At 33.2% G+C, this 12,782-nt stretch overlaps 1 long non-coding RNA gene across 3 annotated transcripts; it reads right to left on the bottom strand.

Moving 5' to 3' along the window:
• Positions 1-868: 868 nt before the first annotated feature.
• On the bottom strand, positions 869-4,040 carry LOC109163323. 3 transcript variants are annotated; one of them, XR_002051254.1, is made up of 5 exons: positions 3,680-4,040; positions 2,406-2,477; positions 1,527-1,626; positions 1,410-1,440; positions 869-1,076 (listed from the first exon to the last, which is right to left on the bottom strand). It is a non-coding gene; the product is annotated as an uncharacterized LOC109163323 (long non-coding RNA). The 3 variants fall into 3 exon arrangements; XR_002051253.1 differs by lacking the exon at positions 1,410-1,440 and having other exon boundaries at positions 3,680-4,039; XR_002051255.1 differs by lacking the exon at positions 1,410-1,440 and having other exon boundaries at positions 3,688-4,039.
• Between the last annotated feature and the right edge of the window lie 8,742 nt (positions 4,041-12,782).

Below are 12,782 nucleotides of genomic sequence, written 5' to 3'. Positions count from 1 at the left end.
ACCTAATATAATAAAATTGCAAAATGTATTACAATTAAAGAGAGACCTGGACGGCGACTGCGGAGGAGATTGGCGGCTGGGACGAAGACTGCGAGGCTAGGCGGCGAGGAGGCTTGGACGGCGTTCGTGCGTGCTGAAATAGGGAAGAGAAGGCGTGCGTGCTTGCTGAAACAGAGAAGAGTGGAGGCTTGGACAGGGAACGAGGATGCTTGACCGGCGACAACGATGCTTGAATGGGGGACGAGGATGCTTGGACGGCGGCGATTGGCGTGCGGCTTTGAGGCAGAGAAGAGAGGGCGAGGGGACTAGCAAGTAGCAAGGGCTTAGGGAAATAAATTGGATCTGAAATAGGTTAAGAAATAAATTGGTATTTTTTTTTGCGTTCAAGAACTAAAGTATTTATTTAACTTAAATAAAATTTAAGAAACAATTGCGGCGGAATTAATTCCGTTGTTATTTCCGTAGAAATATTTTTTTTTTAAAAAAAATGTATTTTTTTTCACGATGGATAAAAGTTTGGTCGCAATTTCCGTCGCCATTTCGCGACAAAACTTAATTCCGTCGTCTTTTCCATCGCTAAATGAACGACGTAACTTACATCTATCATAAATTCCGTCGTGAATATTTTGCCGCCAAGATTTCGCGGGTTTAATTTTTTCTTTGCGCCTAAAATTGCGACGGAATTAATTTCCGTCGCAAATTCCGTCGTCAATTTGCAACGGAAACTATTCCGTCGCATTATCCTTTGCTATATTGCGACGGAATAGTTTCCGTCGCGATTCGCGATTTATTTTTCTTGTAGTGGTACTGTTATACAGTTGCCCTGTGATAGCCGACTTTGGTATCCTAAATCATACATGTTTTCCGATGAGCATTAATTACATAAATTCATTCCAAGAAAACTGTTAGTATTCCAATGTCACGCCCTCACGCCACACATTAAATAGCTAAAGAATCCATGAAACGTTTTACAGAGTCTTATAAAATCCTCTCTAATATCTTCCCAGAACACAAGTCTGGCAGCATGAAGAAGCTAACAACTTCCGCAATCATAGGAAGAAAGAGGAAGCCACAACCTACACCAAATCCAGGTATTAGAACTTTCTTCACTGCAGTAAACATCATATTTCATTATCATCATGTGCAAATAACTCAACCAATGTGTTAATGACAAACATATATGCGAAAAAAATTAAAAATTGTAGAAGTATTTTTGAAAGCAATGTAAATCTTATCATATGATATCACATGAAAAGGCATTCATTGAGTTCTATTACTGTTACTGTTAAAACTGGATTTGGTGGGAAATTAAATTTTATAAGCATCTAAAGCCTCTTCTATAAACTTAGTGTTCTTGATGACTGGTAATTTATATAACAGTGTAAAAATGTGTACTATAACAGGCTTACCAAGTCATAGGCATCACGAAACAGCTAATAGCTTACAAATACCAAACGAAAAAATTTATATGTTAGGATGAAATAGAATAAGCAAATAACAGAGAATGTTATTTCGAACAAAATTACCAGTATTGTCTAACTTAGTTCTGAGAGTAAACCTATCAAAACCCCAGATTTCAGACACCTTTCAAGCAATCGATGAATTTGATGAGTCACCGTACTAGATCTGTCCATGAAAACAAGTATAGTTAGTTTAGGTTTGTCAAATTGACAGAAAACAGGGAAGAACAAACCTCGATTGCGTCAAAAAAGGACCTGAACTTTTGCAATCTTCAAGACTAACATTAAATATACACATAAATTTCTATAAACACACTATAAATTTAAGTCTTCAGAACTCACAAACCATTTCAGGTTCACGGAGGGACAGTGGATGAAAATAGAAGAGTTACAAACTACGGAATGATGATGGGGAAGCATTCACAAGGTGGAACAACACAGTTGCTTGAATATTTAAGGTGAGGATTAGAATTGAGAACACCTGCACATTTGCTTATGGCTTAGGCATCAGATGGTAGTACTCATCATTTGCCTTTTTGTTTAGTTAGTTTCATATACAAAAATTATATCATGATATGGAAATCAGTGAGGCAATTGTAATTTTCAATACAATTACACACAACTAACATATATTGTTCCTATGAAAATATATGGCAGCAAGAGGTATGTATATATACATTTATAAGATTGCATTTACAAGCATGAATCACAAAAGGTTTTCAGTGGCAAGCAAGCAAGATTGATAATGCAGTACAAATATTGCTGAAGAGGCATAAGAGATTGAAAAACTTGGTAATCATATTTGATTTAACCATAACAAGAAAGTTTTTGTTTTGACTAAATATTTTACAATTTTTGCAGGTTGGTGATTTTTATGTTCCGGGTTTTAGGGTTCATGGTTTAGGCTGGTGATTTTTAATTCCATTGGAATAAGTTAATATTTACCTGGGCTGCTGTGGATATCATACAAAATCTCATTTTTGAACCCAATATCCTATTATTTCAAAGACACACAGCCTGCATATAATAAAAGAATATTATATAATTGAATGAAATGCATAATTGAATGAAAGGCATAATTAGTAATGTAAATTGCACATGTGCTTGGAAATATAGTTTTTTCGATTTTATATAGTAGATAGTAAATATGGAAACAGTTTTTCTTTTTAATGAAAAGGAGAATGCTTTCCTGCCATCTATGTTCTTAAACAAAAACATATGACATTCATAATAAATAGAATGAAAATTCGCTATGTGATGTTTCGTTCTGGGGAGTCCTTACTAGACATTTGGTTCTAATCCTACTGGACATTGGTTACTTTATTTTGTTAAGTTCATGAACTTTTTTTTGGGTGCATGCATCATGGTTTGAAAAGCATTCTTCTTTTCATCAAAATCGACTGCATCATAATAGACAGATTAGAAGTCAAGTTGCAATTTTTTAATATCATATTTACAGAATAATAGATACATGCAACTTATATTCACTGAAGAACCTAATTTGAAAGGCTAACTTACTTTTTGAATGTACTAGATCCCACACCTTTATTAACACGGATGAAGATCTAGCAGCTACTAAAATCTCAGCTGAATCAAAAGCTATAGACTCTACTGGACTTGTGTGACCAGATAGGGTCTCCATAGTTTACAAAGACAATATAATTTAGTTACACAGGTCCAGTAAAGAATGGAAATGGAAAACAATGGAAAACAAAAAAAAAATAAAGAATAAAGGACTGGAAGGAAAAGACAAACTGAAAGTTGAAACAAGGAAAACTGAAAATCAGTTATAAAAAACAACCAAAAAAGAATTCTTTGCGGAGAAAATAAACTTTGAAAATATAGAATGAAAAAAAAAATTGTAGAGAAAATGTTAGGACAATCATGTTTGGGAAAAAAAAGTTTTTCAAAATGTATAAAAATACTGTGTTTCATCTGTCTGTGAATTTTTAAAATAGAAACACCCAAAATTAACTTAAGGCAGCAGAATACAAATTGCTACTGTAACTATAAATTTGAACAAAATGCATGGTAAATTGCAAACTAATATCTTAGTATTTATATCAACTGTTGTAAGATAAAAAAGGAAGAAGACAATTGACTTACCCTAAGTTCGAATTTTACAATTTAACCAATAATAAATTATGGAATTGTACATGATTCTCAATCAAAAAAATGAGCTAAAAACCCTAAATAGCTGTTAAAAATTAATTTAGTACCTTAGTACCTGAGGTGAGATCTGGAGGAAATCGGAAATGTGATGCGATTGGGTCTAACGGTTAGAAGAGCTTGTCCTAAATGGGGCCCAGTGTTTCGGTGCCGTCGGTGATGATGAGCTTGGGAATGGGGAGAAGGCCGTGCTCGAAGGGCTCACGTCATGGGTGGATGTAAATTGGTGAAGAAGAGGCGGACGACGTCGAGGATTGCGGCTCGGCATCATCGGTCAGGGCTTATGGAATTGTTTGATCTCCAGGAGAATGAGGAGTATAAGAAACCTCATTGCAAACTTTAGATCCTTGATAGTGCTGTAGACAGAGAGAGAGAGAGAGTGCAGATCGGAAATGTCCAGAAGCCAACCTTCTTCTCAACAAAGCTTATCTTTTTTCTTTTTTTTTTTTTTATTAACATACACGTGTTGATTGAGGAGTTTAGCAATATATATATAAATATATATATATATTTTAAAGACATATATTTATATATAGAAATTAATAAAATATAAATAAATAGTATATATAGTTTATTAGTGAATTAATTACACCTATAGTACATGTATTTACATTGTTAGAGTAATATTTAAAATCTATTTAGATATATATGGTTTATATTTTGTGTATATTTGTGGATTGTAATATTTGTATTAATATAGTTTAGTTAAATAATTACATAATTGTTTGATATTTTACTGCTTACAAATTGTGTCTTATTTTATTTAATAATAATAATCCTACTATATAATAAAGTCATATATAAGATTTCGGCCAATCAAAATATAACATTGATTCCTTAAGATTTCGGCCAATCAAAATATAACATTGATTCCTTAATACTCACGACTACCATTTAAATTTCAAAGAAAGCAGTTTCCACTTATGGTATCATATGCAATGACGATCAACAAAAATCAAGGTCAAACACTTTCACAAAAAACCAGTTTTTAACCATGGGCAATTATATGTAGCAGGGGTGAGTAATCTTGATGGTCTTAAAGTCTTAATTTGTGGGGAATCTAGAGATCTTTTAAACAATACTCAAAATATAGTTTACAAAATTGTTTTGTTTATGGAACGCTAATAAATTATATTTTGTCTATTTATTACATCTAAAACCTTATTAGTCCTATATCTTGAATATAACAATTTTTTATATATTGCATCATTACATAACATATTGCACAGTCATTTAGTTTATTTATTACAATAACAATATCTAAAATTAAAATATAATTTATTGACCGTGCATCGCACGGGTACCATGCTAGTTATGAACATATAGTGATAAAATTGTGAACATAGAGTTTCGAAAATTATGAATGTACAGTTATGGAATTATGAATGTACAGTTATGGAATTATGAACACAGAACTCTGACATTATGAACTTACAATTATGAATATATAGTGATAAAATTATGAACATAGAGCTCTAAAATTGTGATCATAGAGCTTCGAAAATTATGAATTTACAATTATTGAATTATGAATGTACAGTTGCAGAATTATGAATGTACAGTTATGAAAGTATGAATGTACAGTATGAATGTACAATTAGATTGGTTCATCATGCATGATATGATATAGGTAGGATAATTTATCGAGTTCAACTACGTAGACTCCCAAACCACATTTCCTAAATTTTACTCAACTGATGTGGCGGCATTGATAGATTACCTTTTTCATGTAGGTTATAATATAAATGTTTACATCAAGATTTTGTATATGAAAGTAAAAGTTGAGAATAAAAAATGAAATTACATGTAATATTTTTCTAATTTATCCGATGCGTAAAATGAAAGATATTTTGTGTGGCAGCATTGTACTGCTTTTACTGGATTCCATCACGTCTCCATCATCCACGCCACGCACAGATATTCCTTCACTCTATCCTTTCTCCTACTTTTATTGCCTGGTAGAGATATGCCGACCAACTCATGTATGATATATAGGTTGCACGTGTTACATAACAATATAACGTATGCGGTGATCATTAACTTCACATTTTGTTGAGATTAACAATAACGTACAAGAAACAAAAATAAGAGTTTTTTCCCAAAATGGTCCCTTGACTATCGCTCATTCTCAATTTTGCATTTCGACTTTTAATTGCACCTAATGTGGTCCCTTGACTTTTAAAAACTGCCCCAAATCGGTCCTCCGTTAGAAATTCCGTCTATTAAGTGTTAAAATAAAGGGCATTTTCGTCCGTTTACCTATTATATTCCTAATATACTCTGAAAAATAGTCGAGGGACCATTTTGGGAATAGTCGAGGGATCATTTTGGGAAAAACTCATTTATTTATTTCATTTTTGTTTATTTTCATTTTTTTAAGACTATCAAATTAGAATTTCTATACATTTTTTTTCTTACAAATATAAATAGTTAAAATCCACAATCAAAAGTCAAAATTTTAAACTTTCTCTACAAATTTTTTCCTTCTATCTAAACATACCAACTTCCCTCTATTCCTATCAAGTTTTACAATAAGTTCCGTAAGTTTCAAAAATATAATACTCATATACTTTTTATGTTCACATACACACACACACACACACACACACACACAAACTTCAATAGACAATCAATCACTATGTATCACATTAAATATTATTTTTACCAATAAAAATAACATTACTATTTTTATATATTAGTTTAGACACCCAAAATGTACGATTCATTTCTCGGTCAGTATGCCTTTGAAAATAAAATTATTATTTTTACAATCAATCGCTATGCTTCTAGCACTTCTTGGAACTGAGAAGTACGCGTCACTTCTCGGTCAATGACAAAATCTTAGAAATATTTTTGAAAAGTTGGCTTAACTTAACTTGCAAGGCCATTAGTTTCATTCCAAAGTTAGTACAAATCATAACTACCATTTCCAAATGCCTATCTACCAAGAAGTACATCATGCTAAAGAGAGTCTACAACTATGGCTATCAATTTTATGTGTTAAAGGACAAGTAAAATAAACCAAATGCAAAAATAATTAGCACAAAACAAGCAATTCTAAACCTAAAGCCTCATCAATTTTCAATATTACAAGTTCTTTTCATTTTGAAGTTTGTTTGTATTTTATATATGAATATTAATAAACATAAATTTGAAAGGTAAACTTGTTTACCAAAGTACGAAACTTATTGTAAAACTTGATAGGGATAGAGGAAAAATTTGTATGTTTAGACAGAAGGAAAAAATTGTAGAGAAAGTTTAAAAACTATTTATATTTGTAAGAAAAAAAATCTATAGAAATTCTAATATGATAGTCTTAAAAAAATGGAAATAAATAAATAAATTTTTCCCAAAATGGTCCCTCGACTATTCCCAAAATGGTCCCTCGACTATTTTTCAGAGTATATTAGGCATATAATAGGTAAACGGACAAAAATGCCCTTCATTTTAACACTCAATAGACAGAATTTCTAACGGAGGACCAATTTGGGGGAGTTTTTAAAAGTCAAGGGACTACATTGGGTGCAATTAAAAGTCAAAATGTAAAATTGAGAATGAGCGATAGTCGAGAGACCATTTTGGGAAAAAACTCCAAAAATAATGACACAAAAGCAAAGAATGCATGATTTCATTACGTAGTTAGGTAATGTGTTTACATCTATACAAGTGAAATTATACTTTTATTGAATGTGATGGGGATAGTAGTAATTCAACACCAAAAATACAATCAATGTATTTATATGCATCTTTCCCTATATAATGGCCAAACTCATCTTCCTTATATGAGACAAATTATTATTTCTTGTATTATACAAACTCAACGTATTTATATTGCATCATCCAAACTTTCAAAGATTAGTGATTATGTATTTTGAAAGCATTTTCTTTCACAAATTTATAAAAATAGTAAAAACTTGTATGAGATTGTCTCACAGATCTTTATTTGTGAAACGGTTCGAGTCAAGATGAATGCAATACTTATACTACAAATTGTAATACTAATCAGAAATAAAGCGTCACTTATAATTATTACGGAGTACATTTCTCTCTCTCTCTCTCTCTCTCTCTCTATATATATATATATATATATATATATATATATATATATATATATATATATATATATATATATATATATATATATTGATAGGAATATTTTTGTAAGTTTTGATGAGCCAAATGTACTTTAGATCCCCTTAGTTTTTAGGTCTTTTAGTACAGGCATCATAAATCAGAATATCGAGTCAAAAGGAATCTACCATAGGAAGAACAAAATTAATTTGAGAAATTAATTTTGGTCCTACGAGTATTCATCCGAGAAAGAAGCATAAAGGAATGGCGTTGCAAAGAATGATCGGATGAGCCTAACGGTGAAATGGTAGAAGTCTTTACTCAAAACGATCCCACTAGAGATCGATTCCCCCCCAAGGACTTACTTTTACAAGTCAAATTTTCGGACAAGCACAATGTGCAAAAGAGCATGATGTTCACTAAGGAGCACAATGTATCAAAAGGAGCACAATGTGACCAAATAAATTCGAAGGAATTTATTTCCAAGTCTACCCACATGCCACAAGAATCCAAAATTGCCTGAAAGACATTTGATCAGAACGGAAAAATATTTATGAAGACATGAATATAAAAACTTATCCTAGAAATAAATTCTATCAGATGAATTTATTTCAAAGATACGTTGGATATTCAATATGACAACAAAATAATATTTTGAACAAATCAATTGGAGATAAGATATTATTTTGTCAGGCAAGTTGACAATCAAATCAAAATTGAAGACCTACTATTGTCAACAATATCAGGCTATGAAGATTCAAAATTCAAATATCAAATTATCCCACTCCAACGGATATATTTGATTGCCTATAAAAAGCCATGAAGACTTGAAGACGTGGTGCAGAGAAGGAGTAGAGCAACGAGATAGAAGTCCAATACACACGAAAATTCAAAAGTGCAAGTGTTCAAATATTCTTAGAGACTTAGTCTGAATAGTCTCAAATCTAGTTGGAGAGAGATACAATTACCTTTGTATTTGTAATTGTAGAAAGAGTATAGCTGTGTGCAAAATACTCTAGTGAGTGTAGCTGTGTGCAAAACACTCGTAGTTGCTAAGTGTAGTTGTGTGCAAGACACTTAGTTGGCGTTGAGTATAGCTGTGTGCGAAATACTCGGAGTTGAGTGTAGCTGTATGCGAGACACTCGGAGTTGGGTGTAGCTGTGTGCAAAACATCCGGAAGAAGTGCTTGTGTAGCGCTTATTCACTATTGTAACTGTGTGTGGAAAATAGTGAATTTCTCCTAGACGCGAAAGGAGAAAAGTGGACTAGGAAGATTACGCCACTTCCGAACCACTATAAATTGCCTCTCTCATTTACATACTGCACTTACATAATTTGCTCTATCTATCTATCTTATCTGACTAACCCGTTTACTATTCACAATCAATCTTAATCGTTCGGGTTTAGTGTGCTTTCACGTATGCATGTGACTCAAACTTCTCGAGCTTAAATATTGAATTATTCTAAGCAAGTTTGACGTGTTGCATGTAACATTCGTTACACGGTCGACGTGATACGATATTTATTTACAATCTTGAATATTGTTATTATATATTGAGTGAACCATCTCCTTTATATATTCAAGATACCTCTGTTACTTTATTCTATCTTACATGCGTATTTAATTTATTAATTGGGCATAACTCTTTACATACTACTTATTCCGCTGTGCAGTTTAAACTTACTCTATTTACTTGTTACTTAGAGTTGAAGTTATCAAAGAGTTATTTATTTTGAAAAAGCTTGAAAGTCTATTCACCCCCCACCCCCTCTAGACTTTCACCACCCTATCGGGACCAACAATTGGTATCAGAGCGGTTGTCTATTTGAGTCTACTTTGACTGCTAGACAGATCTCGAAAAATCAAGATGATGAAAAGAGATATGGCTCTTGCCCAAAACTTATTATTTTCCTTAGAGAAATTTGATGATTGGAAAATTCGCATGCAGGTACATTTATCCGCATTACATGATGAAATGTGGGAAGTGGTTACGAGTGGTCCTATTGAGATTTTGCAAGTCAACACCTCATCCGTACAAACAAGTGACACTCCACAATACATTCCAAAACCGAAAGCGGAATGGTCTCGTGAAGATAGAACAAGAAATAACTTGGACAATATTGCCAAGGATATTTTGTTTAAATCTATCGATGACACGATATTTCCAAAAGTTCGAAAGTGTCAATCCGCGAAGGAATTTTGGGAAACGCTCATTCAAATTGGTGAAGGAGACGAACAAGAAAAAGATAATAAGCTCACTATAGCATTAAAGAAATTCGAGGATTTCAAAATGCTAAACGGCGAGAATATTACCGACATGGAAACAAGATTTGCCAAAATCTTAGGAGAGATTAATGATCTTGGAAAAGATATTAATCAAAAAGAAATTTCACTCAAAATTCTACGTGGTTTACCATCTACATGGGACATGAAAGTCACGGCCATGAGAGATCATAGGGATCTAAAAACCCTATCGACCGATAAGCTCTTTAGTGATCTAAAAGCTTATGAATTTGAGATGAAATCAAGATTAGAGGAAGATCATGAAGAAAAGAACAACGCACTCATAACCGAGCAACCATCAACCTCAAGGTCAATACAAAATGTTGAATTATTACCTAATGATCAATTTGCTCTCTTTGTCAAGAAATTCAGGAAATTCATGAAGAGAAGCAACTACAAGAAAAATCCACAAGGGAAATCGTGGAATGCAACAAAGAATTCGAAGAAAGAAGTTGTTGAAGAAGATTCGAATTTATGCTACAACTGTAGAAAGCCTGGACATTTTGCAGCAAGTTGTCCACACCCCAAGGTAAGTAAAAATCAATATACAAATGTTTCTAACTCTCAACAGGAAGAATTCAAGCCCAAAGATAAAAGGTTCACAAAGGAGAGAAGAAAAACACTTATTAGTGACCCACTTGAAATAAGTGAGTCAAAAGAATCCTCAAGTGATGAAAGTGACACCTCAAATGATGACAATGCAATGTTTTGCATGAGCATCTCCAACAACTCACCCTACGAGGACATGTGTCTTATGGCAAATGGAAATGAAGAAAATGAGGTAACATCTAACCCTTATGATTCTGTCAATTCTTCATTTTCTAGAGAGTCCTTCTTTCACTTAATGGAAGAATGTCAAACCATAATGGACACTCATTCTCAACTCAAAGAGCGCAATTGTCTTTTGATTCTCGAAAAAGATCAAATAAATGAGAAATTGCAAAATGCTCTACTTGAAGTGAAAGACTTGAAAGATAAAATTATTTGTCTTCAAGAAGAGTGTAAATCAAGGGAAGTGAGAGAACACAACCTTAAAGAGGTTATAGCAACATGTACACATTCATCCAAAATAATGGACAAAATGGTAAATATGCAAAAACCCTCAAGAGATAAAACCGGACTTGGTTATGATCCATCTTGTTCTCAAGCCTCCAAGAACTTGGCCAATTCTACTACTACTTTAAGTAATAAAGTCCAAGTAGTAAAATTTGTAAAAGGTCAAGAAAGCACAGTGAGACAAGGAATTTGTTACCAAACAAATGTCAAAATTAATACTGTTAGGCCGAAGCCCCAAAGAAACAATATTTCGCCTAAACAGTATACAAAAAGGCAAAAGTTTGTTCCTAAATGGAAATATACCAATGAGTCTAGTGCACAAAGCCCTCATAGGAAAATGGGAAGGAATCCAAGAATTGAGGCAGGGAGATTTTATCCTTCAAAACAAGATTGGTTTGATAATATTAAACCATGGACTAAGTCCAGATTTAATGCCTATCATAGGCTCAAACAATCTTCTTCCCACATGCCAAAAAATCGAGTAAATTTTCAAAAACCGGCACAAAAAATGTTTTCAAAAATTAATTATGATTATAATGTGTTTAATGGTTACCAATCACCTAAACTTAGATCAATGAGTACAAGGTGGATTTGGGTACCAAAAATGACTAACACCCAAGGACCCAAATCAAGTTGGGTACCTAAAAATGTTTAATTTGTTTGCAGGAAGTTTGGTACTTCGATAGTGGATGTTCTAGACACATGACTGGAAATAAATCTAGTCTTGTGAATCTTAAAAATATCGAAGGACCAAAAGTCGTATTCGGTGGAAATGAACGATACGGCATAACAAAAGGAATTGGTACAATTTTTCGAAATGGTTTGAAAATCGAAGATGTATCCTTTGTTGAAGGTCTAAAATTCAACTTGTTGACTACAAGTCAATTTTGTGACAAAGGATATCTAGTAGAGTTCTTCAAAGACAAGTGCCAAGTGAAGAATAATTCCTCGGGAGAAGTTGTGCTCGAAGGAATAAGGAAGAAAAATATGTATGTTGTGGATTGGAAGACAACAAAAGAATCAGTATGTCTACTAGCAAACAACTCACACGCAACAAGTTGGGAATGACACAAGAAGTTGAATCATTTAAACTTCAAGACAATCAACAAGCTAGCAAGAAACAAACTCGTTGAAGGCTTACCCGACATTATCTACAAGAAAGATCAAATATGTGATGCTTGCCAAAGAGGAAAGCAAATCAAGTCATCTTTCAAATCCAAAGTTCAAGAATCTACAGCAAGACCGCTGAGTCTACTACACATGGATCTATTCGGTCCAGTAGACCCTGCAACTCTAAGTGATGAAGGAATATTTTTAGGATATTCATCTACCAGCAAAGCATTCAGAGTATTGAACAAGAAATCAATGGTGGTAGAAGAATCAATTCATGTCACATTTGATGAAGCTCATAAGAAGAAAACCCAGAGCAACTAAAATGATCAGGAAAGTTGTCAAGTTGAAAAGTCATTTAATGATACTGACATATCTTTCAAAGATCAAATTATATAGGGTATGGAGCAATTGGACATTGATTGCAATAGTGAAGGAAACGTGGAAGTCAATGAAGATCCCCACGTGGAAAGTCAAAATTCTCAAGTTGAAACACAAGTTGGAGATCAATCTGATGAGCAAAATGTATCTACCTCCAACTTACCTACTGAGCAAGGAAACGTGGAAAACCCATGCAACCTACAACCTGACTTGAGATGGCTCAAAAATCACCCTCCAGAACTAGTGATTG

Source organism: Ipomoea nil, unplaced genomic scaffold (assembly GCF_001879475.1).
Source record: "Ipomoea nil cultivar Tokyo-kokei standard unplaced genomic scaffold, Asagao_1.1 scaffold3017, whole genome shotgun sequence".
NCBI classification, from domain to species: Eukaryota; Viridiplantae; Streptophyta; class Magnoliopsida; order Solanales; family Convolvulaceae; genus Ipomoea; species Ipomoea nil.
Note: the sequence above shows the minus strand (reverse complement) of the source record. Positions and strands in the feature narration are given on the sequence as shown.